Source organism: Myodes glareolus, chromosome 6 (assembly GCF_982192425.1).
Source record: "Myodes glareolus chromosome 6, mMyoGla1.1, whole genome shotgun sequence".
NCBI classification, from domain to species: Eukaryota; Metazoa; Chordata; class Mammalia; order Rodentia; family Cricetidae; genus Myodes; species Myodes glareolus.
Genome location: NC_142031.1, coordinates 69,719,002 through 69,727,591, shown reverse-complemented (window position 1 = coordinate 69,727,591; position 8,590 = coordinate 69,719,002). Strand labels below are relative to the sequence as shown.

General features: G+C 40.7%; 1 long non-coding RNA gene across 1 annotated transcript; it reads left to right on the top strand.

The window, feature by feature from the left end:
* The first annotated feature begins 1,919 nt into the window (after positions 1–1,919).
* On the top strand, positions 1,920–5,695 carry LOC146894287 (uncharacterized). The gene is made up of 3 exons (XR_015002040.2): positions 1,920–2,168; positions 5,179–5,299; positions 5,401–5,695. It is a non-coding gene; the product is annotated as an uncharacterized LOC146894287 (long non-coding RNA).
* The last annotated feature ends 2,895 nt before the right edge of the window (positions 5,696–8,590 follow it).

The window sequence follows — 8,590 nt, the reverse complement described above, 5'->3', positions numbered from 1 at the left end:
AGTGTTTTGCTACCTACATGCGGTGTCAGAGATGATATTCATGACAAGATGTTACTTCAGCAAAACCTTACATTGGTTAGAATTACTTTTCCTTGTATACATCATAACCCATCCCAAACAGCACTGGCCCTTTTTATGATATAGAAAACTCTTCCTTTCAAGTAGATCTTTCGTCAGGCCTGGTCTTTATTGGTTTGCTAGCGTCCCGGGATCCCTCATTTCTACTGCAGAACTTTTCCACTGTGTGGTGTGTCTGGTGTCAGTTGAGGCTGTCATGTGCCCAGCCATATGCTCTCCCAGGCAGGCCAGACAAGCCAACAGTGCAGCACGCAGCCTTTCATTTGCAGAGCATTTTAGAGTTTGCTGCCTTTCACCCTCAGTTCAGCGAGGAAAGGGGGATTTCATGACCTACTTTGTACCATCTCACTGCTTAACTTAAAAAAATTATTTCAGTTCTCTGAAATGGACTTTATTTCTGAGGAAGGAATGCTTATAGTCATATCCCCTAACTTCCTACAACATTCATGTAAATTCCCCCTCTTTCCTCCAACTGTAAGACTGAATGGCTTCGATAATCAGCTATTTATTAGGTCTTTACCTATGTTTTCATTAATATATATATATGAAGCTTGTATGACCAACTGGGTATAGTAATTCAGCTTTTACTTAATTTTGAAATTTAATGTTTGTCTTCACATACATCAAAGATAAAAGTATTTACTTCCTGACATTTTACGACTTTGAATCAGTTGCATACATATAATTGTTACTCTTTATTCTCAGATTTATTACATGAGACTGGGAAGAGAATAAACTTGGGTCCAACAGGCAGCCCTGGTTCAGCCCATCAGCTGCTCCTGATCATCTGCCTGGGTCCAGTGGCTTCTTCATCAGCAAGTACTAGGGAACCATCTCCCTGCATCTCCTCACTCTCTAAACTAGTGAGAAGTGGAGATTATGTGATCTCCAACACAAATTGGAATATATGATAAATAAAGTATAAGAAAAATTCTGTACTACTAATAGAATCAAAATCTGTTAAAGTATTACGTCTAGAATCTTATACCACTTCAGTCAAATCATTGCTTTTTGCCTCAAACTCTTCTAGAGGGAAACCTTGAAGTTAAGAAAATGAACAAATAACCATCTAAAGTTGAAAATATACTTCTGTCAGTATTGACAGGCAGCTTCACCCTGCTCCATTGGCCACTTACCTGTGAGCAGCTCTGAGATCTGGGACTTCCAGGAACACACGCCCAGAACAGAACGTGCCTGTAGGCCAGGCAAAGGGCAAATGTGCTTTCCTGGCTTGCGGTCCTTCCTTAATATACTACAAATTCAGATTCTCCTCATTTTTCTGCTATAGCTATTGGTTAAACAGAATTATTTTTGTTATTTTTTTTTAGATTGGTAAACAAAGAAACAGTTTTACACATGGGATTCTCATGAATTTGTTTTTGGTGTAAGCTAACAGAGTTTAGATCAAATATAAACAACTTCGAAGACAAGCAAATTTACACGTAAAATTAATGTGCTTTATGACAAGATTGCTCATAAAAAATTCAACATTTCTCAGAGGAAAGGAGGTGGTAAGTTTGCTTTGCAGGGTGATCACTCATTCATTCACTCTTTATACAAATATCTAATGGCCGCCTGCTGTTTGCTGGGTGCTGTTCTAGAAAGCAGGGCTGTACAAGCTAAGAAGATAGAGCAATGCTTGCATTGTAGTGCTGGACAACAGAGGTGGGAGGGTTAGAGGAGCCCCAGTATGGCGAGCCTTCTAACTAGGCACACTGTAAAACAGTAGCTCACTGGTGCTTTTTTTCAAGATGATTTTCATTTTAAAAAAATAGATAAGCTTTCCATGAATAATTTTTCCAAAAAGACTGAATTGATTTTATGTTGAATTTCATAGTTAACCCTCAACCTTGTATCAGAATAAGATTTTGTTATAACTTTGTTTAAAAGTGACACTTGTTTACAATAGAAACAAACATCAAGAAATCCATAGCTTCCCAAATTCCCTAATATGTGCTAGAAGTTTTCACAGAAAAAAAAAAGCAGACTATTAACTAGCTAGCACCTATCTGGTCTGTTTCAGATCACGTGCCAACGTGACCACTGGGGACAGTGGCATCTGCTCTGTGAGCAGCCTCGACTCTAAAGAGGTAAGTGAGACATTTTGGAGCAGAAATGAAAGCTTTGTTTACCTATTTTGGATAGCTCTTTGGATTTCGTTTTTAGTTTCCTTGGCAAGAAATGTCCATTATTTTAACTCAGGCTGAACGGCTTTTCTGGTTCTCTTGTCATTTCACATTTCTTCCGGGAAAGCGGGCAAGAGACGTTGTCTTTTGTATGAGTCGTGGATGCGGAAGAGAAAAGGCTGAGGGCACCAGGAAAAAGTACAGGAGTTTTGTTCTTGTCAGCAAGTCTCAGAGATAGAACCCAAGTCTGTCTCGTCCTTCTTATACCACGTGAGTGGGTGTAGTCTAATTTTTCTCACTTTTACTAAACTCTGTGGTACCTGTTGATGGCTTTAAAGTCCAAGAAAGAACACTCTGAAAGCTGCCATTCCAGGATACAGCGCTCTGCTGCTCTTTTCCTGAGGGTTCTTAGATATAAGCATGAGCACAACCTTTAAAAATGATTTGTTGCACTCAGGAGGCAGAGGCAGGTGGTCCTCTGTGAGTTTGAGGCCAACCAGGTCTACAGAGTGAATTCCAGGACAGCCAGAGCTACACAGAGAAAAAAAAAAACAGTAAGTAAACACAATAGTGATTTGTTAACACAACCACACTGCACTCGCTGGGTTGTTGTTACAGACATCCCGCCAGCTGATTTGCTGATGTTTTTCCACCTGATCTTCTAATGCTTCCATTGCTTGCGGCACCCACATGTGATTTATTCCATTTTCCCATGGAAAAGGGGCTCATTGCTCCTCACTGGCAGATTTTTGGAAGGGTGGCATATATTAAGTGTGAGGTGCTTAGCTCTTTTGGTTTTAATCGCATTAAATGATCAGGATAAACTAGTGCCCTGTATCATGGCTCTATTTTATTTTTATTGATTTTAATTTTTTATCCTAATAATAAACTATTATTAAAGGTTTCATTCTACAAATAAACATAAATAAAATAAAGTTATATTCCTAGAGGGAATTAAAGGCTGTCAGAGAGATAAAGAAAGGAAAGGTCTAAGTACAGATGACAAATAGGAGGAATAGGAGGAGACCATGGAAGAGAAAATGGAGGAGAAGGAAAAATCTCGCTGTGGGGGGCAGCATATTGTGCACAAAAGCGCCATTTCAGGCCTGGAAAGATAACTCAGTTTGAAAACACTTACTTCCTGGAGACCGGGGGATGATCGCAAGAGTTCAGATTTATGGGGGTAAAAATGTTGGGTGTGGTGGTATGTGCCTGTAGTCTCAGCTTTACCTGGTTGGTGATGTTCAGGCCAGTGAGAGGCCCTGACTCACAGAACAATAAATAGGTAAATAAACAAACAAATAAATAAATAAGGATGCCTTCTGAGAATCATCACCTTTGGCCACACACACACACACACACACACATGTGCATACATTCGCATAAGCATGCACATGCATACACAAACAGAAATGTCATTTCGTTGAACATGTAACCACGCATGTCGAGTACCATGAAGCCCCAAGATTGAGGCCAAGGCTGTGGTAGTTCTGTCCCAAATTCAGGAGAACAAAGAATTTCAATTTTCTCTGCCCGGGTTTTTTGTCTTTGAAATAGTAGTCATTGCTTCCTCCTTCACCATCAAATGAAACAGGTGATTTTGCATAAAATTCATGGCAGCACACCTGACATCCTGGGTATAGATCAAGTAACACCCGATTAAACAGCAGCCTCGGAACATGGCAGAATGCTTTCTATTTACACTCTCAAAGGACAACTGTTTTTGTTTCTGTGGCTATAACACTTGAGACACTGAAGTAGCTCAAGTGTCTATAATTAGATTTTCTGTATGCCTGCAAAGACATGCATGGAATGTTCTCCTTTTCAAGTTCCAGGGATTGTTTGTATTTTCTCTGTATACATACCTGATCGTTATCTCAAACAGCCAGTGTCAAAATCCTTACAGATGTGTTTCACAGATGCTTTGCAGCTGATAGTGTTTGCCTTCAAGGTCAAAAGTTGGTGAATGATATAAAAAATGACTAAAATAAAGAAAAAATGTAGTATGCAGTAATGAATGTCAGCTAGAACTTGATTTAAAAAAAAAACACGGCTTCATTGGCCTTTAGTTTTATATGAGGACTGAAAGGCCAGGGCTGGCTGGGTGACTGTGCATGCAAAGTAAGGAACAAAGACAGTCTCAGAGACAGGAAGGAGCTCCCAGGACAATAAGCAGAGTAGATCCAAATGTCTTGATTTTGCCTACTGATGTAAGAAGTCCTTCTGTCTATGTGTTGCTTTTATTGATTAATGAATAAAGAAGCTGCTTTGGCCTATGGTAGAGCAGAACAGAGCTAGGGAGGAAAATTAAACTGAATGCTGGGAAAAGATAGGCGGGGTCATGGAGAAGCCATGCAGTTGCCACAGGAAACAGATGCTGGATGCCGGAGGTAAGCCACAACCCTGTGGCAATACACAGATTAATAGAAATGGGTTAATTTAAGATATAAGAGCTAGCTAGAAATATGCTTAAGCTATTGGCCAAATAGTTAATATAGTTCCTGTGTGATTATTTCGGGTCTGGGCAGCCAGGAACAAACAAGCTACCTCCGACTACAGCCTGCAACTGGCACCCTGGGTAATGGTGAGCCCTTGTGGAAAAGATGAACACAGTGACTGACACCGTCCACAAAAGTCTGGTGCCTTTCTTGTATTTCTGGGCCTTTTTCCAGCATCCAGCAAGATTTCTGAAATACTTTAAAGAGTGAAGATCTTGGAGCACAATTTGGAGAGTTCAGTTCACGACTCCTGAGCCATTATTTCTCAGCATGTAATGAAAGGAGTGCATGACGGAGCAATAGATCAATGTCCCACAATCCCCTTAGAGGCCACCCCTCCAGTGATAACAAACCTAGTAGACACCACCTGGTAGAGGTTCCACCCCTTTCCACAAAAGCACAAAGCCATGCCTTTGGTGGATGGGCCTTTGGAGAAGATTCCAGATTCCAACTCTAACATAACCTTTTCTTCCCAGGTCTTTCCACTTGTGTCTTCATTCCTTGTCTCCAAGTTACCAGCCTGATACACGATCATCACTGCTCAGTGAAGATTCTAAGGCAGGACCAGCATGAGCAGGATTGTGTCAGAATACCAGGGTAGGTGTGGCCTAAATACAGTCTGAAAGTTCCTTTAGGAGATGTCAGTACCTCTTGTTGCCTGTGCCTTTTAACCATACCATAATTTTGTATGTTGTAAGGAGCTGTCCGATTATCACCATTACAAGATGGCGCCGGCGGTCCTGCAGCTTGGAGGTGAACAAGTTCTTATTTGGTATTGCCGCGTGGGGCTGAGCGCCCTTTGCCTGTACATGCGCAATTGAGCCTTGTCCCTGGCCAATCCCGAGGCTGCGGGCATCAGCAGACTGGTATTCACCAATCAGGACAGTACCCGAGTCCCTTCAACCTATATAAGTAGATGCCGCTTGGCCTTCGCTCTCTCTGGCTTCCTGCTCTCCCTTCAACCAAGAGGCTCCAATAAAGTGTGATTTGAGAAGAATCCTCGACTTCGTGGTTGTTCTTCCTTGCTGGTCAAGGGGCGCGCCACAGTATATATTTTAAGCTCTGAGCCTAACTTGATATTTTTTTAGAATGTTATCAATACATTGAATTACTAACAATTTCTCTAATTTGATTTTTTAGATTCCACAGTTCAGGAGTAAAGTATCTATTCAGACACTCAGGATTCTGTACCTAGAACTATGTTAAGAGCATCCTTCAAGTAAGCATTCAGTTAAGTTAGAAAAAGAATCCTGCTTGGATGATATCTTCAGTAGAAGATGCTGACGGTGCCAAGTTGATACCCAGGTTGGCAAGTTTCCCTTCATGGTATGAATGTAATCAAGTGCTCTGATGTGCCCACCCATGTGTCTAGATAATGTAATGAACAGTAGAGTCAGCAGCATAGATGTAAAGGAGTGAAAATACATAAATGTATATATATATATATTTAAATATGTTTAACATATAAGAGATTAAGGGTTAAATTTTGTTCTTTATTGAAAACCACTTAATTAATAAGGCTATATTGAGTGTACAGTTAGAAGTTGAAGCATTCATTTTTAAAATTTTTAGAAAAAAAATAGAATATTCAGGAAAATATTAGTTACAATTGAAAGAAATCAGACTCATCACTGGAACCAGCTTCAACACACTAATTGTGAATGTTGTTTGGGGCCATAATATTATGTATTATTCCTGAAAACAAATTTCTCTGATAAAATGAAAGAAAAGGGCAGGCAATTTTCCTTTGAAAGAAGTAAGTGGGGTCTGCTCATTATTTACTAGCATATGAGTGTGGAAATTGAGAAAGTGCTCAGCTGGTAAGGTATTGAAATTTTTACCTAATTACTCTTTACCAGTAAAAAAAATTGGGAGTCAGATATTGGCATAAGAACCCAAACGATCAGAGGAGCTATGGAGAAGCCACCAGTCACCTCCTACCGCTTCCATTCCTTCCTCCAAAAGGACTGAAACCCTCTCACAGTCCTGTCTTAGTACTTCTTGTCCCCTATCTTTTCACAGTCCTCCCAACCACTATGGTTAGTTCGGGTCAGCTAGTGGCTAGCTCTACCCTCTGACTCAAAGCATGATTTATTTACAGAATGAAAACAAAATATCATACCACAAGGTATTTCTCTGCTAATGTGAAGACTTGGGTTTGGATCCCCCTCACTCTTGTACAAAGCTGGGCACAGCAGTGTGTTCCTATAACCATAGCATGAGAGGTAGAAACAGGCAGATCATTGGGTTAAATAGACCACCAACTTAGCCAAATTGTAAACCCAGGCCAAGGAGAAACCTTGTCTCAAAACACAAGGTTGTTTGTTCCTGAAGATTGGCAAACATTAAGCAACTACAGCAGTCTGTTCACAAACCCCATCCAAAAGCTCAGTCTGCTGCAAGAGCCAGAGGTGGCAATAGCAGCATGGCCCAGAAACTGTGTAGCTTTTTTTTTCTTTTGCTATGGCTGAGTCAGGAAAATCCCTCTCAAAGGAGCTGTGGCATGCTGCCAGCAAACAGCAAGAAACTGTGTTAAACTTTGTATTTCTGTGTCTAGAATTTCTTTTAAAATTCTCAGGTTTTAAGTGGATTTAGCTGGTCACGTGGGTGCCAATTGTTGGAGGAGGGCCCACTTGTTCATCCTGGCCACCTGGCTAGCTTAGCCCCAAAATAACCACACAGAAACTGTATTATTTAAATCACTGCTTGGCCCATTAGCTCTAACTTGTTATTGGCTAATGCTTACATATTAGATTAACCCATTTACATTAATCTGTGTATCACCACAAGTTCTTGGCCTACCAGAAAAGTCTCAGAACATCTCTCTCTGGCAGCGGGTTTATGGCATCTATCTGACTCTGTTTTCTTACTCCCAGAATTCAGTTTTGTCTTTTCTGCCTACCTAAGTTTTGGTAGAAACTACCTATCAGGCCGAGGTAGTTTCTTTATTCATTAACCAATACAAGCAATACACAGAGGGGACTCCCACATCACTTTGTTTCAACTTATACTGCAGGGCTGTAGTGATAATGTCAGCATGATACTGAAATAAAACCAGATAGTTAGGCCAGTGGAATAGGTTCCACCCACAAGGGAACTGTCAAAGGTATGGCCAGCTGATTGTTGACACAGGTGACAACAGCACGCAGTAGAATAAAGACAGCTGACCTCACAAAAGAGGCTGTCAAACCTGGCTCTCTACTGCAGAGAAATTAAATTAGCTTGAAATCATTTGCACAAAAAATACATTCAAAAGGAATAAGAGGCCTTACTATAAACCCAGAAACTTCCAAAGGAAAATGTGGAGTATAATTTCAAGACATTGAAAATACTCCAATTGAGATAGGCAAGAACTTTCTGAACAGACCCCCAATAGCATAAACACTGGCACAAGTATCCACAAGTGAGACTACACAAAATTTAAGTCTTTACACAGCAATAGAGATGATCAGCAGAGCAAACGGCACACACAGTGGCAGAAAGCCCTTACCTTCAATACTTCAGACAGGGGACTTGTGCCCAGAGTTTACACAGAACTGTAGAAATTAAATGCAGAGGAACTAAAACTGCCAGTCTACAACAGGATGGATGAATTGGATGGATGGGCATTTTAGAAAAGAAGAAACAGAAAGGGACAACATTTATTTTGAAAAGTGTTTGACAACATTGGTGATAAAGAAAATGCAAATTAAAACTACTTTGAGATGCCACTAACCCCAGTCAGCTGACTGTCATCATGAAAGCTGACAGCAGGGCCTAGAGAATTGGCTCTGGAAGGAAGAAGACTGGCTGCTCATCCAGAGGACCCAAGTTTGAGTCCTAACATGACACAGTGGCCTACAAGTGTCTGCAGCTCCAGTTCCAGTGGACACTTTTGTCTGTACTGTG